A 25,556-nucleotide genomic window follows, 5' to 3' on the forward strand; every position below is an offset into this window, starting at 1 on the left:
ATGGAACCACCACTGTATGTGCAGTCTGTCATTGCCAGAAATGTCGCTATGCATTGCATGACTACACTCGCTTGTAAAGTAAGCATTTTCAGTGGACCCATTTCTTGACTTCTTTGAGCAGAATTCCCGAAGAACTCTGAGGGGAGCTGCGGAAGGACTACAGAAGGCCCTACCTGTAGCAGGCGATTCCATGTGAGTTGTATTTTCCTCCCAGCAAGCTGCTTTCATGAGGGAAGTGGGGTTATATTTCTTTATTAATGTCAATTTTAAATAACATTTAGATTTTCACATGATTAGGCAAATGCTACCAGTATAACCCCACATTTTGATTTCCTTATAACTATTTTTTTAAAATCTATGTTTTTTCCAAATATCTTACAAGCCAGAGCTGTTTAATGTAAGTAGGCAATTTGCCCTCCTCCCTTGAACAGCTCTTCATCTGAGGCTTAGCTGGGAGATGTCAAAATAACCAGCAATTTAAAAAATTTGCATTAGATTTTTAAAAATCCTACCTTTCTCATAGAAAGTCCACACAGAGTAATGAGCTTTTTAGGGGTTCTCTCTCACTCCCCCGCCACCCCCCTCCCCGTGTGCTAATTAAAAATCTTGTTAGAACCAATATATTTTCCTCTAATTTTGAAAAAAAATTAAAAAATTTATAGCAATTATAATCCCACAATGATTATTATTGTCATCATGATTACAAAATGTGAAACACTAGAACAGCAGGAGGCAGGGCTCTGTCTGGTGCAGCAGTTAGAGTTCTGGAATCGAATAAACAGTTTTGGGTCCAGGCTCTGTGAGGTAAGGATTAGAATCATTTCAGTGACGGGATAGATAGCAAAGCCTGAAGAGGTGATTTTACCTACATCACACTGCAACTAAGCAGTCTGGTAGCTGCGTGTCCAAGTGTCCTTTCCCTTGCAGAAAAGAACTCTATAACTTCACAGACATCAAATTCAAATTGTGTTCTCACTATTCAGAGCGTGATTCAGGGTATGTCTAGGCCAGAGCCTGGCTGCACTGGCTGCTAGCCCCCGGGAGCCATTGCATCCTCTAGGGAAAAAAATCACAGACCTTTAGATCATGCCTATGTCAAAGGACACCTTTAAAAGTTGGCTTTGTGTGTATTTAGAAAGGACCCAGAAAGATACTCTTACAAAATTTTTCAGTACTTCTGTATTCACCTAACCTTTATAAAAACTAGTTATTTTCTTTATTTTATGGAAAAAAAAGGAAAAGAAATTAATGTGAAACAAAAAGAAAGCTCTAAACTTTGAGACTTTCTAACAGCACTAGTTTATTACATGGCCACGTAGTTCTGCATAAAGTGGGAGCTATGTTAATAAAAATACTACCCATTGATAACTCCTATTTTTTCCATAACAGTTTTAATGAGAAAAGCTATACATGCTTGTTGCAATTTTTAAAAACGGGACAGGAGAATATAAATTCATTGAAATAAAGTTCTCTTGAGCTATTTCTTCTTTTAGAAATTCCTGTATCCTCGGTGAGCAGGTTGTGATGTATCTTTCTGAACTTTTCATCTATTCACTTGTCTGCTCACACACAGATAGGTATGTGAGATTTACAAATGGAATGGTTGTGGATCACTGTCAACACTTGACATGATAGCAGTTTAAGCAATTATCGGTACACCATGAGTCCATCATCAAGTACACTGACACCAGGATAAATCTGCAAATTCCAAAAAATAAGTACAATACTAGAGTTATCTTATCAAAACTTAAACTGAGGGCAGTAAATGAATAGATTCTGACTTAGTGACGCATTCTAACAACAGTTTCTACAGGTGGCTATGCAGGAGGAAGCCCAGTGCATTGTGTCCCTTGATTATGCAAAGGTCTCCAGCCATTTTCTTAAAAGGAAGTAGGAATGTGTGCTAATTCCATATCACAAAGAGAAGAACTAAAAGGTTAAACTACCTCTGTATCATGTTTCCCTATTTGTAAGCACAGTGCCATATGTAAAATGCCACTTGTGCCTGTTAGGTTGGATCAAATGAAAATGTTTATCATCATTATGCGTAAGCTTTAATATCTCTACTATTTGTTCATTGTTCTCATTGCTGTTCACACAAAACCCCTAAGTTCAACCAGGCTAGCCTCCCCATCTTCCCTCTTTCCCCAGGCAGCCACATCTGCACTGAGCACATCTGGCATCTAGTGCCCTGACAGGACCTGGAAGTGTCTGTTTCAGGACACCAGTGTCCCAGCTTTTCACTGAGGAATTGATGCTTCTTTGGCTGACCCCATATCTTCTCTATTAAAGAACATTTGGAAGCGGGCTTTACAGTGTGTAACTTGCCTGCTTGGCAATTTTGTTTCTTTCTTAGCCAAGAAGAAACAAGGGGCTCATCAAACTAAATTTGAACCTTCAGCTCCACTTGAAAAATCATGGTGGTTGGTGTAAGAATCAGCAAAGTCTTTGAAGTTGTCTGGCATGAGAGGCAAATTATAATTAGGTTCTTAACTGAAATGTGAGTTTCCTTTTGACTTGTTTGGTATCCTGGGCACAGAGCTCCACAACCAGCATCATGGGTATTTTGTATTTTGTATTAAAATTGTACATTAGTTTTCATCTTTCTCTCACTAGGTATGGTTCATCTTTTATTTGAAAAATGAGCCCCCTTCCCCCCCCCCCAAATACAAATCTAGTCTTGGGTCATATAAATTCAAGTTGGACAAAAATTAAGTGATTATCAGGGAGAAAAAGCATTTTATTACCCTCAGATTGTGTTTTTATATCCAGTAGAACACCAGCAATGGAGATCTTGTGATCAAATATGATAGAAGTTCACTAAAAACCTAAATCTTCTTTAATTATCATCAGTTCATAGAAATGGATATTCAATTAATCATCATGTATTTATTGAGTGCCTCTGCATTGAAAGGTTGTAAAGTACTGCTGCTGGACTCTATAGTGATGGCTACAGTGCTTCCAGAAACCTGGAAGGGAGTGACATTCTTATTGCATTAGATGCGGGTGGAGTTGTAGTGGATCACTCCTTAATGAGAGTCAGCCAACCGCCTCCCCACATCTCAGCCCCACTCCTGCCCTTGGCCATTGGCCTCACAGACTAAGACACTGATTTCCTGTTACACTCACAGAAAAATAGAATGATGAGGTGCTCATGAACTTTTAAGTTGAAAAATTCATCACCATATTGAAATTCATGCAGTGCAACATAGTGAGTGATCGATGACTACAATAAGTGATTAGTGTTCTTTACTTCTGTGAGGTTACGAAAAGCTGTAAGTTAAATAAGAGCATGTGTGGAAAGAAATGCTCTTTCCTGTAATTGTCTTGCGGTCTTTTGATACCTTTCTGCCCTTTACTAGGCCCTGGTTGAGTTGGCCCAGGCTAACTTATCCGTGTGAATTTTCTTCCCGGGTACAATCCTCTATACAAAGATAAGCAACATTTTCATGGAAAGGGCCAGATAGTTTAGATTTTGTGAATGTATTAGATTCTGAGGCTGACATAATAAAATACCACAAAACAATTTCTTTCTGTTGGTGGTTTAAAACAACAGAAATTTATTCTCTTGCCGTTTTGGAGGCTCTGAGGGAGAAATTGTTTCATGCCTCTTTTGAGCCTGGTGGTTGCTGGTAATTCTCGCTGTGCCTTGGCCAGTAGATACTTCACTCTAATTTCAGCCTTTGTCTCCACATGAATTCCTTCCTTTTGTGTATCCACGTGATTCCCTCCTTTTCGTACAAGGACACCAGCCATTGAATTTAGGGCCTACCTTAATTTAGTATAACATTATCTTAACTTCACCTACCAAGATCCTATTTCCAAACAAGGTCACATTCTGAGGTTCTGGGTGGATATGAATTTTGGGAAGATACTACTCAACACACTACAGAGGACCATATGGCCACTCTGTTGCAATTAAACTCTGTTGTAGCGCAAAAGCAGCCACAGACATTACATAAATGAGTGAGTGGGCTGTGTTCCAATAAAATTTTATTTATGGACACTGGCATTTGAATTATATATAATTTTACATGTCATGAATTATTGTTCTTCTTTTGATTTTTATTCAAAAATTTAAAAGACTAGTGTTACTTTGTGGGCCATACAAAAACAGGCAGGTAGTGGGGGACAGCCAGATTTGACCCATGAGCCCTAGTCTGCCAACGTCTGGTATATAGTGTTGATGGGCAGAGGTAACTACAGGGAACTTTTTCTTCCTTCTGCTCATAAAAAAAGAGCCAGATTCTGAGAAAACCTGTTTATGATTTGCATCAAGCAGTTGTTAGATAGCTTCATGTTTCAGCAGAGAGGAAGCCAGACTGATCAGCAATGATGCCTGTTTGGCAGCATCATTCTTGGTGTGCTTGCCAAAATGTTGGTGAGGATTTTGCTGTCAAGATTAAGAGGTGATGCAGGCTTAAATGAAGAACATGACCTGGAGTCCTTACGTTGAAGGATTAGAACATTTCCCTCAGGGGCTCATAGTATTCCCTGCGCCAAATGTTTCAGTATAATTTTGAGGTGATTTTAAATTAAAGGCATTTTGTGACTCAATACGACATGGGGTTCTGGTAAGATACTTTCAATCCCTAGATACTCTTTCAAAGCCAGATATTAAATAATACTCTGCACATCTGAACAAAGTTTATCTTCTAATGCTAAGAGTTGCTAAGTCATCCAGGGGCAAAATAAATCTAAACTCTCTGGCTTGTTATGCATATTGTTTCTAATAAAATGTATGTAATATACATTTTTGAGGTTATTGTTAAGGATTGTGATTATATATTTGTTTCTTTCTAATTACAAAAAATCATGGTCTTTATAGAAAATTAAAACAATGCCAAAATGAATAACACAAAGGTGAAAGTTTCTCATGATCTCAATTCCCAGAGATAATTTCTGAGGAGATTTGGAATTTATTTAAAAAACAAATTCCTACCCCATGTAATTGTGAGAGCAAATGAAAAAGTACGCTGAACAGATATTTTACATATTTGAAAGACATTTTGGGACAAAGTTCATAAACATAAAGAGCAAAGTATGATCAGATATAAATACTTAACATGCATTAAACTCATGCTATACTGGAAACAGGATATGAAAAAGTCATATTTTCTGATCTTAAGGGATATATCTTTTGTTTTGTTTTTGTTTTTGTTTCCAATAAGCACAGAATGACCCAGTATTAATAACAACTTATATATGTATATAGTAAAATCCTGTTATTCAGAAACTTAGGATGTCTTGGGTTTGGCAATGGATATTTTCTACTATACAGAGACTCATTAGATATTCTACCTTCTTTGGTGACATCAACATTTTAATGGGGTTTTTCCATTCATGACATGTATTAGTTCGTGTTTTACCTGGCTGGGATTTGAGAAAAATCTTGTGAGCTCCCTATGATTTAGGGAAGAGTTGATGGCCAGGTTCTCAGGTGGATTTCAGTAATGACTGGTGTGCTTTGTGCACGTAGCAGCCCAGAACAGAACGGCTGAATTATCACCACACTGAGATGACAGAAATCTTATGTACAGAAGTGGATAGATAATCCTCCACTTATACACAAAAGTGGATAGATAATCTTAACACTCTTGATATGCCTGCAAGACGCCAACATGCTTTATTACTAGTGTCCTAGGGGTAGTATGGGTGTTGGAGCCAGACAGATTTGGCCATGAATCCTAACTTTATTCTCATTATTGATGGGGCCTTAAGTTACTTAAACTGAGTTTTTACCTGCAAAATGGGAAGAAATTATACCCACTTCATAGGAGTGTGGTAAAGGTTAGTGGTAATTGTGTGTAAAGCACTGAGTCAGTGTTTCACATTTAGAAGAAGTTCAAAAATGAGAGCTCTTTAGATGACCCAATCCAAGCTTCTTGTTAACAGAAGAAAAAATTGGATTCAGATGCCTTATTGCTCTTATATTACTAAGGTAATTGGCGGAAAGATAATTTTGACACTCTGATCCTTACTCCAGTCTTCTTTCTATCATTCTCTCATTTATTTATTCATCCATTCTTTATTCATCATTTATTATGTAGCCATTCAGTTCCAGGAATTTTGCTGAAACTGGAGAATAAAATACAGACTATCTTGAGAAGTTTACAGTCTAATCGGAAACAAATGCATAAACATATAAATTATTGTTCAGTTTCTTAGATGCTGTAATGAAATTATTTTATATATACTTATAAAAATGGTTGAGCTAGTGGTTTAACTCAGCTTTGGGGAACCATTAAGGCTTTATAGAGGCATCATATGTGAGTCTAGCCTTGAAGTATGTACTGAAGATTGCAAGGCAGATATATGTGTGTGTGTGTGTGTGTGTGTGTGATTGGAAGGGGGATGGTGGTGAGAGATGGTATTTAGATCAGAGAAACAGCCTGAGCGAAAGTTCTGAAGGTGTTAAAGAGTGTGGCATATTCATGGCAGTTTGGATAGTTAAATGTGGTTTTGGTAGTGAAAAGAGGTGAGACCAGAGGATGCCACACAAAAGAGTTAGTAAGGTAGCACTTCTTTTTCTGAAATGTTGCCACGTGTGGTGGCTGGAGTACTAATGGACATTAGCGTGCATATGGAGATAAATTAGTTCTTGTGAACTGATTTTAGAAAACTGCCTATCGTTTATAGCATTGTTTTGGTATAAAATATGGTCCAACTTCAAAATAACAGGACCAAAATAAACATTTGGGACCAAATTGTATAAAAAACTCTACATAATGGTTGACTTACACATAGTAGGGACTGAATAAATACTGGCTAAATATTTTTATATAGTGGCCTCAGTTATTCTATAGTTACTTTAGATATAAAATGATAATTTATCCAATTCCATAGAGTGCAATAAAAGTTTATTGACCTGTATTACAATTATACATCTCTGGTCATTAATTCACCATTACAATCTGATTAATGTTGTTTGGCTCATTTCCCTCGGACTTAGTTCATATAAGTTTGATTTTGATGGTTGCTAATTGGGCAAGGAAAATAGTCTACTGTCATAACTCTGTGTCTTTATTTAATTACACCATACGTTCAAGTTTAGTTGAAATTATATCTCTAGTGCTAAGTATTTTACTTTCTTTATGTATACCTTATTTGAATAAATACTCCCTGTTTTTAAATTATCTCATCCTTGGAAAACAATATCTGTTTTCAGGCTATTACTTTAGGCCTGATATGCTAACATAACCATATTTTCACATTCCTTCATATTTTGTTGATTAGGTGATTTGAGATTTTTCTTCTTAGTTTTTCATGGATTTATCATAAGGGCATGTTTGTTGCATTAAATTGACTCAGAAAATCTTATAACTCTGTGGTAACTTTCTGATATGATCGGATTGTACAAAGTCTAGGTTTGGTTTTGTTGGAAAAGATTTCTTACTTCCATTCTCTAATGGTATCAGTTAGGACCACCCACATTCAGAAACAAGGAAATTGTGACAGGCTGGAGGGGCTGCTCAGAAGTTGGCCATGTTAGGGGCGTAGGCAAGGAAGGTGGAGAAAGGTGTCATTTTTGAGAGTTTAGTTGAAGAGAAATGGCAATTAAATGGACCTCTGATAAAATTTCTGCCATTAGCTTTTAAAAACTTAACCAAACTGCTCTTTACTTCCTGGTTCATCTTTAGGGACTCTAAGTCTTACAGGATTTGCTTTATTCCTTGGTTCCATTAGTCAAGTAACTTTTTCAGATAAAATGATACCTGCACACAAAGACCGTGTTTTGAAGTCTTAGAGGTCCTCTGAGCATAGAAGTGCCTATTCCCTAAACAAGTCACTGAAGAGATGTTTCTGGAAATTTCTGTAGTGATGGGCAACCATTTTAGGCCAAGGCATCCGTGAGCTTATTCTACATAACAAACCACTCTAAAATGTACTAACTTCAGGAAATAACATTTATCGTTTCTCATGCCTCTGTGGGCTGGCTTGGTTGAGGCTGGTTGGTTGAGGATGGCCATACCCACTCCCGTGTCTGGGGCCTCATGGGGTGACTTGGATGACCTAGGTGTCTGGAGACTTTCTCCATGCGGCATCGTCCAGCAGGCTTCTCTGGGCTTATTCACAATGTCCAGGGGGGGGGAAAGAGGGTGTGTCCCAATGTGCAAGCCTTTTTCAAGTCTCTGCTTGTGTCATATTTTCTAATATTGTATTGGCCAAAGCATAGCAAAGCCCAGATTTAAGGGTGAAAATATAAACTCTACCTCCTGATGGGAGGAGCAGCAGAAGGGCTTGTAGCTGGAGCTTAGAGAAATCTGTGGTCATTTTGAAACCGATCCCAGTGACTGTAGAAATTTTTCTTTGTGTTCAGTTAAAGGTTATAGCAGTGAGCTATGGCTAGTTATGGCTTCAAAAATTCACCTACTTACATAAAGTATTTACTACATGCTAATTTTTTTTTAAGAAAACATATCAATTTAGAAGATTGAATATAAGAAGGGAAATACGAAAGTCCACTAGCATTGCTTCACATTTTACAAAACATGTTCACATAGACTGCTTAAAAAATTTTTTTTAAAATAATTTTTTCTGAGAGAGGAAAGGAGGGGAAGAGAGAGTGAAATGTCAATGTGAGAGGGAAACATGGATTGGCTGCCTCCTGCACATCCTCTACTGGGGATCAAGCCCGCAATCCAGGCATGTGGCCTGACCATGAATTGAACTGGCAACCTTTCCATGCTCGGAATGACACCCAACCAACTGAGCCACACTGGCCAGGGCTAGATTGCTTTTAAAAAAAATCTTTAAAGCCTCTTTGTGAGATAGGAATTAGATCATCATCCTCATTTCATGGATGAGTAAACTGGCGCGTTAAGAATCTTACTTGAAATCGCTTACCTAATTCTCTTCATGGTAAAACGTGTACCCACGCCTCCATGCTGCACCCAGGGGTCTCAGGGTGCTCCACTGGTCACTTAATGCAGCAAGGGACAAATAAAGGTAATTATTAGAGCTCATACTTTTTTTTTTTTTTTACATCATGCTCTCATTCAGTGAAAGGTCTGCAGATTTGTAGTTTTGTTTGAAGAAAAATGTCTATATAAATGATACTCTCATTAAGAACTTGGTGAATTCTTTTTCTGTTTGCCTTTCCTTTTCTGGAGTTTGTTAGTACCTATTTTCAGTTGTTTTCACATCATGCTTTCATGCTTACTGAATCGCACAAGAATTGCTGAATTTTGCAATTTTTTCTGGATTCTAAATATTAACAATTTCTGTATCCATTTTCCTTCAAGAAACTGTTTGATCATTCTTATATTTATTATTTTACACTGTACAGAACGTGTAGACTTTTCATGGGCCCAATATATAGCACCAAGGAGAGGTAGATTGTCAAAGATTTCTTCAGTGAGAGATTAACATTCCTTAAACCTGTACTTTCACACAGTGACTGGAGAGTCCCTGTCCTTTGTCATCTATGTTCATTTGAGATCATCTCATTCATGGGCTAGTGACGCTGGGCACAGGAGCAGTGTGCAGCCAGGATCTAATGCATTCCTCAACTCAGTGGTTCACCTTGGAGGAAAGACCCAAAGAAGCTATGACTGGTAAATCCCCTTGAAGCATCTGGGATATTGGTTGACCTTGAGCTAGTTGTTTAAAATTTCTTAGTTAACTTACCTTACATACTTGGTGGGAGGTTCAAATGATGTAATCTAGGGGGAAAATCATTTGTAAAATTTTAAAAGCTATAGAAACATGAACTACTAATATAAGTATACTTTAACAAAGTACCAGTAAGAGGGCCCAACATAATTATTTTAAATTCTTAATTATCAGGTTTATAAAAATTCAAGGATTTTTGAAATCACTCTCTGTACCATTCCAATATTGTTAGGCTCAACAAGACAGGAGAAATATCAGAGTCTGGGAGCAATCATCACTGTTCTTGACTGCACGAAGCCAGGAAATTAGTCTAGTGATGAAATTTTTATGGTTAACTTCTCGTCCCCATTACGGTGTCTTACCCCCAAAGAGAATGGAGAGGGCCTGCAGAATCTCCTCAGGGGTCCAGTCAAGAGGCAATTAACATTCCTACCTGACCATTCTCTGGTTGCTCCTTTCACACTGCACAGTACATAGACCCCCTCCTCACCCTTAATCTGGATTCTTTTAGTGAGTCCCAATTATATTCATGGCCCTGGCTTTCAGGCTGAGGTAACCTTTATGGCCAATTTATGGGCTATTTTCAAAGAAATTTCCTAGTGTGTTACAGGGATTTTATTTACTTTCACAAGACCTCATCAATGCATTCATTATAAAGAACCATATTGGTTTGCTTTTCTACTCTTTCCTCCATGCTGCCACCTCTACAGGAAATTACTCTGCAGGCAGAGACTTCACACAGAGAAAAGATGTCTTCTTATTCAGTGGAAGCAATTTCTGTCTTATGTGTTACTTCGACTGTCATAACATTCTCAGGCATGAACTTCACTCTCTTGATTAATATTTATAACCTCCTTTTTAGGCATCTGTAATGTCAGTGCCTGTGGGGGTGGGAAGCTCAGTACATGGCAGGCAGGAGAGTTGATAAAGTCTGTAAATACATAGAGAGACCGGGGTCGTAGAGAGGTCTCACTGTCAAAGGAAGCCCTGGGACTAATTCTAGCTACTCCAACGAGTCCTACTCAGAGGTGGCAAGACGCACTGGACATGGGGCAGAGACCCTAGCCCCTTGCTGCTGTGTCTACTTGCTGCTGATTGGCTGTGTGACTTTGGGCAATTCCCTGATGTTTGATACCTGTATTTCCCTGACTGGACCAACGGAGTGACTGCTACATGGGCTTGTGATAAGTAGGACAAATGGCAGTCTGCAAAGCTGCCTTCAAGACATTCTCCTGCTCTCAGAAAGGTAAGACTAGAGTATTTTTCTTCTTCCAGAAAGAAAAGACTTCCAGGAGCAGTGTAGAGTTAAAGGCACTGGAAAGGCATCTCTCTGTACTGACTACTCCTGGAATGACATTACAATACGATGTACTTCTAGTAGATCATGATACAAGATCTGGGCAGACTTGAAGATTAAAGGAAAATAAAGGCTGGGATGTCTAGGTATTTGGATTGAGAACTGCTCATGGGCCATTTGCATAAGCTTTTCTGATCTTTGCCTTAAGTTAGTGGGTAATTTTTTTAAAACAGTAATTTTCACTTCATTAAGTTACAAGGTGTGTGTGTGTGTTTGCCCCCCCCCCCCCCCAGCCTCCCCTCTGTTTATGGTGTTAACAGAAGCTAAGAGTCAGGGAAGGGTTCTTATTTGTGTTGTTGTCTTAAGTATGAGTCTGAGTTAACCAAACGAGCAGAGTAGGAAGAAGAATACTCCTGGCAGTGGAAAAGCATATGCAGAACTCTGGGGGTTGAGGGAGCAAAGGCTATGAGAAACTGAAAGGCTATGAGTCAGGCTGGAGTATCCATAGTGCTGCATTTGGGGGGAACCAGAACATGGACAGGCACATCTTCAGCTAAGAAGGATGGAGCTCCAACCATGGTTGGGGATGGAGAAAGGCAAAACGATTTGGAGGCAGTGTTATATGCAGGAGAAATGAAATCAGAGAAGGAGACTCTCAGAGGTGAGAAGCCGTCCTGGAACATAAGGAGGCCTAAGGAGAAAGATTTGAAGATTAGCTTGTAAGTGAAGTGATGGTATTAGAGACCTGCTTTCTTTGATGCCAGCTACAAAATCCAGGAGCTTAATGGGGTCCGGTGGGACCCTGTGGGACTAAACAAGCCTTTTGAAAGGCCCATCATAAAGGAGAGGGACAAGCAAATTCCTACCAGTCCCATTGTCCTTTATAAGGAAAGCACCTGCTTTTTCTCCTCCACCCCAGAGCCTGAAGGCCACATTGGCTAGTTTGTCAACACATGACTACTTCTATGGCGATGAAGAGAATGACTAGCTCCGTTCCCCTTTTCATGAAGTTTATGGAGAAGTGGGAGAGGCTCTCAATTAAATAATCACAAATGTGATCAGTGTGATGAATAAATGGTACAGGTAGCTATATTTCTGATAGTCTTAGAAGTCAGTGGTTGGTGGTGGTTGCCTTGGGAACATTTAAAATAAGACCTAAAGAATGAGAGAGGATTAGGCAGGTGAACAGTGGCTGGTAGGGTGGGCTAGGATGATTGAATGTGGGAAATACATAAATGCACAGACCCTGTGGTGGGAGGTACTATAAACAGTACAAGGAATGGACAGAGAGGGTGTGTGGCTACAGAGAAGAGGCCCATTGAGAGAATAAACCAAACAGATCAGCAAGGTTTGGACTATGGGGGGTTTTCAGCCAGGGTCCAGTGAGTCATCTCTCCCAAGGGAAACAGGTGAATATAGAGAGATTTACATCAGATAATGGCAACAGCTGAACATTTTAATTCTCTAGGGTGCTATATCTCAGAAGAGCATAGGACAGGAATTCTTGTTCCAACCAGAGTCCGGGTTTCATTTTGAGGGAAAGTACCCAATAGCTATGAGAAGAAAGAAAGTACACAGGTGACACACTAACTTAGCTATGTGACTCTGAGCAAGTCATGTCCCCCTTCTGAACCTCACCTCCTCCTCTAGCCACCAAGAATTTGGGCCCAACACTTCGTAAGAATTTGTCGAATCTTTGGAGATAAATAGACTCACTTTCCAGCCATGACCTTTGTCTAGAGTGGAGCTATTATTTTTCCCCTTTAAAAGGTCTCTTGAAATACAACATCATTTAAAAGTGAGATCTTGAACCAAACAAACTGTAGATTTCAACTCCTCACATACATAAGGGACACACTCAAGAAGCAGAATCAGGTTCGGAGGAAGCTGGAGCCGGACCCGGCTGGGCCAGCAACATGGAACCTCTGTACCAAGCAAACGCACAAGCCGGTCCACCAGATCCAGTCTCACATGGGACACTAGGAGATGGCAGACAAGCAGCCTGTGCACTTAGTAGAAAACAAAATCCAAGCAAGCATACCAGATATTCAGCAACCAAGAACGCCTAGAGATTTTGTCCAGCAAGGAGCCGCCCAACAAAAGACAGAATGCCAAACTTTGTGTTGACCAGTTAAAGTATGATGTCCAGCACCTGCGCTGCTCTCAGAAACTTCCAGCATCGGTGATACGCAAGGGAGCAGCAGGAGATACAGCGAGAGGAGCTTCTGACTCGTACCTTCACCCCCAACATGGGATGCGTTCCCCCTGCGAGGCTGCGAAGGCCCCTGTGAGGTTGAAACGGCCCCTGTGAGGCTGAAACGGCCCCTGCGAGGCTGCACCGGCCCTTGGGAAGCCAAGAAAAATACCACATGATCTCAGTCATTTATGGATAATAAAGACCACTATAAACTGATGAACAAAAATAGATAAAGATGCAGAGCAGCATTGAACAGACTGTCAAACTACAGTGGGAACCCTGGGGAGGGTTGGGGGAGGGGTAAGAGACCAACCGAAGGACTTGTATGCATGCATATAAGAATAACCAATGGACACAAGACACTGGGGGGTAGGGGAGGCTGGGGGAATGTCAAGAGGGGGGGAAGGAGACATATGTAATACTCTTTGTAATACTTTAAGAAATAAAACAAAATTAAATAAAAAAAATAAAAGTGAGATCTTGCTGTAATGGATATGGTCCAGTATTAGATGAGAAGGGGAATAAAACCACATTCATTTAAAATCTGACAGAGGACCAGGGAGAATAAAACCCTCTTGGTCTAATGACAGGACTAAATTGGGTTCTGTTTCAAGTTGCCATTGAGTTTCTAAGTTCTTTAGAAGGAAGATAAAACAACCTCAAAAAGAATGATGCGTATAACGGATTAATTTCCAGAGCATTCACAGGTGCCATTTATGTTGCAAGTCTTCCTTCCTGAATTGTTTTCAATTTTCAATTGAGGGGTTATTTTAAAGCAAATAGATGAACCTGGTGAAAGTCCACTTTCCTTCTACTAGGGAAAAAGAAGAGAGGAGGACAGCTGTGACTGGCTTGGCTCAGTGGATTGAGTGTCGGCTTGCGGACTGAAGTTTGGTTCCAGAGAGAGAGAGAGAGAGAGAGAGAGAGAGAGAGAGAGAGAGAGAGAGAGAGAGAGAGAGAGAGAGAAAGATGAAGGGGAGAGGAAGATGAGGGGGAGAAGAAAGATTAGGGGGAGAGGATCAATAGGATGATGTGATTGAGTTTGAGAATAAAGAAAAGGGTGGAATGAAAATGAACTCCAAGGTCTTGTGTTTGGATGACTTTGAAAATATTAGTATCATTTATGAAAACAGGAAAATCAATTTTGGAGGGAAAACAAGGCACTCAGCCTTAGACATTTTGGCTTGAGGAATGCACTGGAATATATGGGTGTGGGGAGGCAGGGGTTAAGCACTTTGTTAAAAGTTCAGAACTGCAGCTTAGGAGAGAGGTCAGAGATTAGGAAGTAAGTACAGATAAAATAGAGTTGTCCGGCTTCTTGCCTTTGTTGTAAACTCCTTGATGGCAGGATCAAGTCCTATTTGTCTTTACCTGTAAAGTACTCAGCACGTAGTAGGCATTTTTGTGAACCACTTTTCTTGAAAGCTACCTAAAATGATAAGCAACTATGTTTTCTGTGGTTGTGATTGAGGTACAAAGCACTTAAATGTGAAGTTCATGGATCAATAAAATATTTAGGCAACAGTCTCAGTCTTCTCTCTCTCCAGGGGATATTTTATTAGTACAAATTACCAAATTAAAATTTATCATTTATTTTTATTTCTCGATAATGAATTAAAGGGCTTTAAGTCTGTTACAGATTGGATGCCTCAATTAATTGGTATTTTGTACTTGATGGCTTCTCAGGTCCCTTAAAATTCTAAGAAATCTGTTTCTCTATGTCAGGCCCAAGTTAAAAAAACAACAACACCTAAATCAAGCTACTACACCTTGAAATATTGAGACTGTACATTCCACCAAACATCTCTATTCTCCCCCCCCCCCCCACACATTTCTCTGTAAATAAACCAGCACTGAGAAATGAGACTGCGCCTGGTGAAAAGGTATTTTTGGGTTTAATTCTGTAGCTTCTTAATCTGCTTCTCCCCTGCGAGCCTGGGAGAGCTCAAGCAATGCATCTCTCGAAGTGGGGAGGGAAGAAGTCAGCTCCCTGCAGCCACTCAGAGGTGCTGGACCGATGCCTGGTTGCTCCTGGAGAATTGTGCGGTCGCCAGTGCAGCTGCGCTCCTAGTTACAGGGTGACCAAGAAAGTCCCTTTCTATGCCTGATTTTTCAGCCCGTAGACATTGAGGCACCAGGATGTTGTAGGGATTTGGGAGGCACTCTGCCCTATAAATATGACCTTTCCAAAGTTGCCCCCTCCTCCTCCTTACTCTAGCCTAGCCCACAGTTTACACTGCAACACAGCAGAGAGAATGCACAGTTAAGTCTTTTCTCTCTTCGAGAAGGGGACACTCACCCCTGCCGAAGTGCAGAAACAGAGAGGAGGGTGAGATGATAGAAAAGGGCCTCCTGGGGTTTTCCTTCAGAGGCTGGAGGTAGAGCCTGGGCTGGGAGACAGTAGGAGCTCTGCTGCTTCTTAGCTGTGTGATGCTTTCAAGTTACTCTACCACTCTGGGCCTCAATTTACTCTTTGTAAACTGAGAGCATCTAGCTAGACCCAACTAGATAATCTCTAAAGTCTCGTTCTTCTCCTAAAATTCTACTTTTTAAAAACTTCATAGGATGAAAGAGAATAAACACTCCCAGTTAGTCTTATCATAATCCAACTGGAATACTGCATAATGTGCAGCTCACAGATAAAATTGATCCTGACATTTCTCTTACATTCAGGAACCGACAGTCTTGAACTAGGGTTCATTGATTGGCCAGATCCTGAGTTTTGAGGAGGTAACTTCTAGGTTGAGCTTCTGATTTACGTTGACCTTGGACAAGCAAGGGCTCTCGGCCTGAAGGACTGCGATACAGTATGAAAGCCACTCGCTGATTAAACTATCCCATCCCTCTCTGCTTCTGATTGTTAGGGGAAGTGCTGTCAATTACCATTGTGAGTGAGAAGTGGAGTCCATGTAGATACTTGGCAAGGGTTGGCTTCTATATGGTCATGTGCGTTGTTTGTGCTGAAATCCCATAATATCCCCAGGCAGTTTAATTCTGTGGTGGAACCAACTTGAATAATTAAACAAAGCAAAGATTTGACAACACTGTACTTATGGTACAACACAGCTGTGATTCCATGAGCTCAGTGGGGAGAAGGGGTTGGGGGCATCTGTCATAGCAAAAGCATGATTTGTAACAAATAACAATCTAGCAGAGATCCAAAGCGCTACAGAACAGAGGCTGTAAAGAGTATGGCCGGTCAGGAGTGAATGGGTCATGGTGTCTTGTTGGGGGTTGTTAAAGGGTTTGGTTGATCACGTCGGCTTGGTCACGAGCATCTTATGAAATGAAACTCCATGCCAGAGGTGGGGTGTCATGCATTCCTCTCCCTCTATAAACACTTTTACTAACTGGTTTATAGATGATCAGTAAGTAAACAGCTGGGGAAGAAAAGAACACTCTTGGGAACAACTGAAAATTTGATACCTTTTTTTTTCTTGTCTGTGATAACCCTAAAGACTGAAAAAACCTACAGTCTTTGGCTGTCATTATCACAGACATTTGTATATTTGAAGATTTCTTCTCTTCCACCTCTATCTATTGGGTAAGGCTTTAACAAAAATTAAACGATTCTTAAGTAACTTATTTTCTGACCCTAGACTCTGAGATCTCCATTGTGAAAGGATCGTCTTTTATTTTATCCTGAATGTGATGGCTCTTTGTGTTCCCGGGTAGCACAGGGGCTGCTTTTCAATGGCTGTTTCCTCCCCGGTCACAGAGGCCTGCAGAAGCCATTTGTAGCGCGAGCCTGAGCTGCCCCTCCAGTGAGAACCTGAGCATGGGGTGATGATCCCCCTGCACTGTATTTCTGCAGAGCAGGAATGACCTTGTCTTAATGTTAAATGCCTTTGAACCGTGGGGCTTGGCAACCTAAAGAGACCAGCATGTGATTCTAAAAAGCAGTAATATTCATATGTGATTTGCATGCTTTGACTTCAGAAAAGTTGTTGCTGTCCTGTTTTTGTTTTGTGATGAAATGCACTGCAATTACAGTTGTTGTTTTATGCTTTTTGGTTTTTTTGTTTTTGTTTTTTTTTTTCCAAAAAATCAACTTAGCCCTGCTGCGGTGGCTCAGTGGTTGAGCGTCAACCTATAAATCAGGAGGTCATGGTTCGATTCCCGGTCAGGCCATATGCCCATGTTGCAGGCTTGATTTCTCTCTTGTCATTGATCTCTCTCTCTCTTTCTCGCTCTCATTTTTTCTCTCTCTCTCTCTCTCTCTCTCTTCCTTCCTCTCTGAAATCAATAAAAAAATATTTTTTGGGGAAAAAAATCAACTTAGTGTTCATTTTTAACATGGACAGTTTATGTAGTTTATCATCACAATAAACTTTTAAAATGACATATTTCATATTTTACAGAAGATATGTGAAAACATATTGAACATTGATTTTTTTATTTTTTATTTATTTTTTATTATTTATTTATTTATTTATTTTTTTATCTTTTTGAGGCAGTGCTTTTATTTTTTTTTGTATAAATACCCAGAAGTGCAATTGCTATATCATAAGGTAGTCCTATTTTTAATTTTTTGAGTAGCTTTCATATTGTTTTCCATAGTGGCTGCACCAATTTACATTGCCACTGATAGTGCACAAAGGTTCCTTTTTTCCCCACATCTTCATCAGCATTTGTGGTCTCTTATCTTTTTTATAATAACCATCCTAACAGGTGGAGGTGCTATCTTATCTGGTTTTGATTTGCATTTCCCTGATGATTAGAGATGTTAAGCAGCTTTGTCATATACCTGTTGGCTATCTATATATGTTCTCTTTGAGAAAATGTCTATTGAGAACCACTGCCCATTTTCTAATTGGATTATTTGGGGTTTTTTTGCTATTAAGTTGTATGAGTACTCTATATTTTGGATATTAGGAACTTCATAACTGTAGTTTTTCTATGTTTATTAGAGTCTTTAGTGAATAATGGTAAACACTATAAGACATAAGGGCCGTATTGTTTTCTTTTGGGCATTTGAAGAAGAAGGAATTTACAAAAACCATGCTTCTCTTTACCAACAGTCTTGGGGTGGCGGGGGCGTCGGGGGGGATGGAAGTGACCGAAGGATGAAAAGACAATGTCAACATAAAAAAGAAAGACAAGAAGGCTGCCCTTGGGGCCTGTCAAAATAAATAAGTAAGTAAGTAAATAAATAAATAAATGGAGAGGATAGGGAGCGTCTCTGGTTTCCCAATACCTTTAACTTCTCCAAAGAATTCCAGAAATCTCTTAGTGGGCCTCTTCTATGTTCTTTGTTCCTGTCATTTTTCAGCCTAAATGTTCATACCCGATACGACACAACGGCAAGCCAAGTAGCCGAGAGAGCTAAACATTGATTTTTTTTAAAAAATATATTTTATTGATTTTTTACAGAGAGGAAGGGAGAGAGATAGTTAGAAACATCGATGAGAGAGAAACATCGATCAGCTGCCTCCTGCACATCTCCCACTAGGGATGTGCCCGCAACCCAGGCACATGCCCTTGACCGGAATCAAACCCGGGACCCTTCAGTCCGCAGGCCGACACTCTATCCACTGAGCCAAACCGGTTCCGGCTAAACATTGATTTCTTAAAAAAACTTCAGAATCTTCCTTTGGATCTGGGCTGTCTTAGCGTTGATTATTTTTCCCTTCTGTCTCCATTTATTTTTCCCTTCTCGACTCCTGACTCCTCTTTTGGAGACGCGATTCCAGCATCCACACCTCTTTTCCTTGTAGTTTCTTCACCCTACGGCATCTTCCTCCTGGTTTGATGACCACGGCACCATCCAGACCTCTGTCCAGGGCTCCAGTTCCTCCTGCAGACCTGTGGTGTCCCTGATGTACAGTAGCTGCCCGGCAGGTCGGTGGTCTACGCTGTTCCAATCGTTTTCCACAGAAAGTTCTGCCTTCACTCAGCTCCCACCATTGGCTGCCCTCCTCAAAATGCTGCCCTGTCTTCTCGCTGGGCCAGTTCCAGAACTTTGGCATTTCTGTGCCCCTGACGGCTCACCTTTCCATTCTTACTTATCTCATGCCTGTATATTTTCACTTGATCTCCTTGTCTGAAGTTTCTCAACTTTGATCGCTACAAAATATTTCAGTAAAAATTTCTTTACTTTCTGGTGTGTTTGCAACCCCTTTGCTTCAAATTCCTTCATCAGATTTTTCTCATCTTTAGCTTTACCTTTAATTTGTCCATATATAGTAATTTTTAGGGCAAAGCTCCCAGACTCCCATAACTTAATTTTCATCATTGTATGCTGCTTGTGCATTTTCTATAAAGCCTTACCCGTTGTCAGTCACATTCATCCACAGGCTTACTTCTACATGTGCTTGACATCTTTTCCTCTGTTCTGGAATGTCCTTCTTTCTCTTCTTTGCCAGCCTGTTCCTCCCGTTTGGGGTAATGGTTTAGAGCATGGGTGCTGGGGCCAGACTGCTTGGGTTCAAATTCCAGCTCTGTCTTTAGTAGCTAAGACTGTCGTGAGAACTGAATGAGTCAAAACACACAGAGCGCTTAGAATGAATATTAATAGTGAGCACTAATGTGTGAGTTCTAGTCATTCCCACACATTCAGTGTTTCACTGGCTTTCACATTGAAATTGGATCATACTGTGCCTAAGGCCGTCTCTCTCATTCTTCTAAGCATCTAACACAAGCTTCTGCACCTAACGGTCGTTCAACAGACAGTTGTTGAAATAACCCAGACAATGGGAGAGAACAGAATTGTATGGATCTGGGACTTGACTGTCATATGTCATATGTCTTATACTGTGTTCCTACCCCTAAAGAGGGTTTTACATATGGTAAACACTCCAAAAGTATTTTTTGAATAAATTAATTAATGAAGTAAATTGTCAAAGTTCCCAAAGTTTAACCCAGGGTCCTCTTGGGTCACAATAAGGTAATATCTTATTTTGTAATTTAAAGTATTTTTTCTTATTACCAAAACTATATACGTATATTCTTATACAAAATATTGTACATATAATATGTAGAATATTTGATAAGTGTATGTATTATAAAAATATTTAGATATAATATCTATTTTTGAAAATTTTAAAAAGATAAAATATGCACTTTCTTTAGACTTTTTTCTGCTCATGAATGTGTAGATTTAAAAAAATGTAGTTAAAAAAACTAGATCACACTGTACATACATTTTTTCAAAATATTTCATATAATTTATTTGAAAAGATGCTGAATATGTTCCCAAGTATAATTTTTAAAATTTGTTCAGCCCTAGCTCAGTGGTTAGAGCATTGGCCTGAGCACCAAGGAGGGGTCTCAGGTTCAATTCCCGGTCAAGGGCACTATCTGGGTTGCAGCTTGACCCATGCCCTGGTCAGAGGCAGCTAATCAATGTGTCTCACCTAGATATCTTCCTCTCTCTCTCTTTCTCTCTCTCTCTCTCTCTCTCACTCCCCTCCCCACCTTCTTTCTCTTTCTCTCCCTCCCTCCTTTCTACTCCCCCCAAAAAATCAATGGAAAAATATCCTTGGGTGAGGATTAACAACAACAACAAAAAAAGTTGTTCAGGTCCCAAACATTGTACCTAATATTTAATAAACTCTATCATTTTGTTTATTTAAAACTGTAGTGTGGACTGGATGTCTACTCTGTAATGAACACCAAAAGTGGGTTAAAAAGACCATCAAGTTTTTGTTTTCTTCTTTTTCTTATACATCTACTATTTCAATCTCACTTTCTTACACCTACTTTGAAATGTTACAATTTTAAAATACAATTTCCAAGAAGGGTAGGTCTAACTCTGGAATACTAATATTAGACATATTAGCATTCCAGAAAATATGCTTAATAACTTTGCTTTACTCAACTACTTTAATTTTCCTTTCAGGTTGATTTTATTATATTTTATTTACATGAATTTACAGCTGAAAGTTTTCATCGATTTTAGAACAAACACAGAAGTGAAAGATGTAATAATAGAGTATAAAGTTGATGCACACACAGGTAGATGTTTTCAAGAAGATCAAAAGCATTTTTTCTTTCTTCAGCAGCTGTACAATTCATCTGTACTGGGGGCTCAGCACTAGCTCTCTCTCCCTCTTAGTAGGTGTCAGGAGAATAAGGACATTGCTGCTTCTTCCAAATTCCATTTTTGTTTACAGAGGAATCTCAGTTTTAAAGGTCAGTGTAATGTCAAAATGGCTGGGCAAAAGGGCACAACAAACTGACAGAAAAATGACAATGGTTTAAGCAAGAAGTCACCCATGTATATTGTAAATGGAATAAAGGTAATAGGAAATAAGAAATAGGTGGTGACTCTGACACTGAGCGCATGCCTATGTCTGGCATTGTGCGGGCCTGGAGAGGACCGCGTCTGTGCTGTGAACCAGGAAGTCTCAGGTTGTCAATATTTACAAACCACCAACCCCTTCTCCCCATTGCCATAGAAATGAAAAAACAAGGTGAGCAACAATTTAAAAATGAACATGAACTTCAGTGTCAGGAGTATGAAGTACTATGGATAACGAGTTATAGTTAAAGGGTCTTTTGTAAAAGTTTGGTTTAAAACAACAAGATTTTTGATTCTTGGTTTCTCTGAAGCAGTGTAGAATGTAAATGTTTAACAAAGGCTAAAGGTATAAGGAATACATTTCAGGTAGAACCTATAAGTGACATTTATGTAAATATCCAATTTATTTACAAATTTACCTGATCTTTGCATTCAAAAGATAAGGTGATAGAAGAAGTAATAATGCTAATGTATATTATTAAGAGTTATTGGGGTAATTTAGTTATGTTAGAGATAATAATATTTAATAAAATAATAACTCATACTGAAGAAATGGACAGTTTCTATAGGTTTCCAACACTAACCTATACATTTAGATAGTATATTTAATGTTATTTCATGTAATGCATATGTTATTGTATATAATATTGGTTATTATATATAACTAGAGGCCCAGTGCACAAAAATTTGTGCACTCGGGGAGGAGAGGGGGTCCCTCAGCCCGGCCTGTGCCCTCTCGCAGTCTGGGACCCCTCGGGAGATAACGACCTGCTGGCTTAGGCCTGCTCCCAGGTGGCAGAGGGCAGGCCCAATCCCTAGGTGCAGCCCCTGGTCAGGCTCAGAGCAGGGCTGATTGGGGAGTTGGGGCGCCGCCCCCTGTCATGCACAGAGCAGGGCGGATTGGGGAGGTTGCGATGCCACCCTCAGTCACACTCAGGGTAGGGCTGATTGGGGAATTTGGACACCGCCCTCTGTGACAGTTAAGGCAGGGTCAATGAGGAGGTTGCGGCACCACCCCCTGTCACGCACAGAGCAGGGCCAATCAGGGGGGTTGGGGCTCCGTACCCTGTCACGCACAGAGCAGGGTCGATCAGGGGGTTGAGGAGCTCCCCCCCCCCGTCACTCACAGAGTAGGGCCGATAGGGGAGTTGGGGCACCGCCCCCTGTCACACCAGAGCAGGGCGGATCAGGGGGTTGGGGCGCCGCACCCTGTCACACTCAAGGAAGGGCCGATGGGGAGGTTATGGCTCTACCCTGTCACACACAGAGCAGGGCCCATGGAAGGGGGGGGGGGTTTGGGGCGCCGCACCCTGTCACACACAGAGCCGCAGGGCAATCAGGAGGTTGGGGAGCTCCCCCCTATCAGGCACAGAGCAGGGCTCATCAGGGGGTTAGGGCGCCTTCCCCTGTCATGAACAGAGCAGGGCGGATAAGGAGGTTGTGGCCCCGCTCGCTGTCACACACAGAGCCACAGGGCGATCAGGGGGTTTGGGCCCTGCCCCCTGTCACGCTGATCCTGGTGCCGGGAGGCCTCATGGCTCTGCTGATCCCGGTGCTGGGAGGCATATTACCCTTTTACTGTATAGCATAGAGGCCTGGTGCACGTGTGGGGGCCGGCTGGTTTGCCCTGAAGGGTGTCCTGGATCAGGTTGTGGGTCCCCACTGGGGTGCCTGGCCAGCCTGGATGAGGGGATGATGGCTGTTTGCAGCTGGTCACACCACCTTCAGGGTGGGGGTCCCCACTGGGGTGCCTGGCCAGCCTGGGTAAGGGGCTGAGGGCTGTTTTCAGGCTGGCGGGTGACTGAAGCTCCCAACTGCTCCTTTTTTTCTTTTTCTTTTTTATTCTGGGCCAGCTTTAGCTCTGAGGCTTGGCTCCAGCTCTTAGGCCTCTGCTGCTGAAAGCAGGTATCTGGTTTGTTTGGGTTCTATAATCGAAACACTGTTTCAACTCCAGCTCTGAGATCCTGGCTGGCTGAAAGCAGGTTTCTGGGGTTTTGTTTAGCTTCTATATTTGTAACAATGTTTCAAACGGCAAGCTCAGAGGCCAGCAAGGCAGGTGGGGAATGTTGCAAGCCTCCATCACTGAAGCAAGCAAGCCTCATGTTCATTTCAAGCTGCCTGGCTGCCGGCCGCCATCTTGGCTGGCAGTTAATTTGCATATCACCCTGATTAGCCAATGAGAAGGGTAGCGGACGTACGGCTAATTACCATGTTTCTCTTTTATTAGATAGGATAATATATACAGGGTGGAGCAAAAGTAGGTTTATAGCTGTGAGTATGTGAAACAGTTTATTCTTGTGTTATTGATTATTAATTATTGTATTATTTTCCATATGAGCAACTGTAAACCTATTTTTGCTTCACCCTATATACCATATAGAAAACATGATAATATATAATTATATTATATAAAGTACATAATAATCATTATTATATTCATAATTACATCATTACATATTTTATGTGCAGCATAACTAATAAGATAATGTTAAATCAATAATTGAAATGTATAATAATGTAATTATTAATATAATATAATAAAATATACAATATATGTAATATTTAACATAATATATTGCATTATTTATTAAATAATACTTGTATATAAAAATAGTATATAATATAACTTCCTTGTAAAAGTTTTAATAATTGTGATATGTTTTCTTAATCCAATGACTTATATCATGCTCAAGTCAGAGATATTTCATTATTCCAAAAGTGGTTCTGTCATTTTTAGTGTTCCAGCAATGTCTCCATCACTCCTCGCAGAAAATTCATTCTTGTGACACTAAATCTTATTTCCTTCGAGTTTGTCTCCTAAATGAGTAATGTCTACAGAGAAGCACAATCTGAAAGGACATGCAGCTTCAGCGGTCAGTTTCATTTCTCCCTCCCTTTAAATTTATCTCTGGCTTATGCAACAGCAGCAGAATGGAGTCATTTCTAAACGATTTACTTTGGAAAGATACTAATTTTCCAACAGACTTTTCATGTATCAGAAGGTCCTTGGTAATTAAGTCTTATCTATTTCTTTTTCTTTTTCCCTGCCCCCGTTTGGTAAAAGTTATAAATTGTTTCATTGACCTTGAACATTTCGTTCTCATCCTTTGAAGAAAGGCAGAGGTACAAAATAATGTTTTTAAGGTACTGTGTTACAAAAGAAAAAGAGTGCCTGTTACCCATGTTCCAGATAATAATACTTCTCAGGCTTCCAATTTAGGAATGTGCAGATAACTAGAATATAAAAGCTAGGTGGAAAGACTTTTAATGATAATATCAAAACCCTTTGATTTACTAGAACTAGAAGAGATTTAGATGTCACTTAGTTCTTCTCTCAACCTAAACAAAATAGCAGACAAAAAATTTTCAATAGAAATATGATATAGAAGTTTAGTGCAAAAATTTGTGAAAAATAACAAATACTTTGATGCACTCTATCCAGCTTAAAATGTAAAACATTACCCTAATCAATGTATTGCTTCATTTTATTTTTTTTCAACTTAATATAAATGGGAATCATAACTTTTACAAAAGTGCCATTAGCAATGTTTAAGTTCTCACTGTTCCATGTCCTACCGACACTCAACATTGACGAACCTTAACATTTTGCTCTCCTATGGAGGTAACCACAATATCCTGACTTTTAAAATAATCAAGTCTTTATTTATTTATTTTTTAGTTTGAACCCCTAGACATGCCATCCTAAATGAGTAGTTTAGCCCTAGCTGGTTTGGCTCAGTGGCTAGAGCGTCAGCCTGCGGACCGAAGGGTCCTGGGTTTGATTCTGGTCAAGGGCCCATACCTTGGTTGCAGGCTTCTCCCCAGCCAGGCCCTAGCCGGGGCTCATGCAGGAGGCAACCAATTGATGTGTTTCTCTCACATCAATGTTTCCCTATTCAGTGGTTCTCAACCTTCCTAATGCCGCGACCCTTTAATACAGTTCCTCATGTTGTGGTGACCCCAACCATAAAATTATTTTCATTGCTACTTCATTACTGTAATTTTGCTACTGTTATGAATCATCATGTAAATATCTGATGTGCAGGATGTATTTTCAGGGGTCGCGACCCATAGGTTTCCCTCTCTTTCCACTGTCTTTAAAAATCAATGGAAAAATATCCTCAGGTGAGGATAAATAATAATAATAATAATATAGTTTAGTTTTATCTGTTTTGAACTTTATATTAATGCATCTTACTATATGT

The sequence above is a fragment of the Myotis daubentonii genome, chromosome 6 (genome assembly GCF_963259705.1).
Source record: "Myotis daubentonii chromosome 6, mMyoDau2.1, whole genome shotgun sequence".
NCBI lineage: Eukaryota > Metazoa > Chordata > Mammalia > Chiroptera > Vespertilionidae > Myotis > Myotis daubentonii.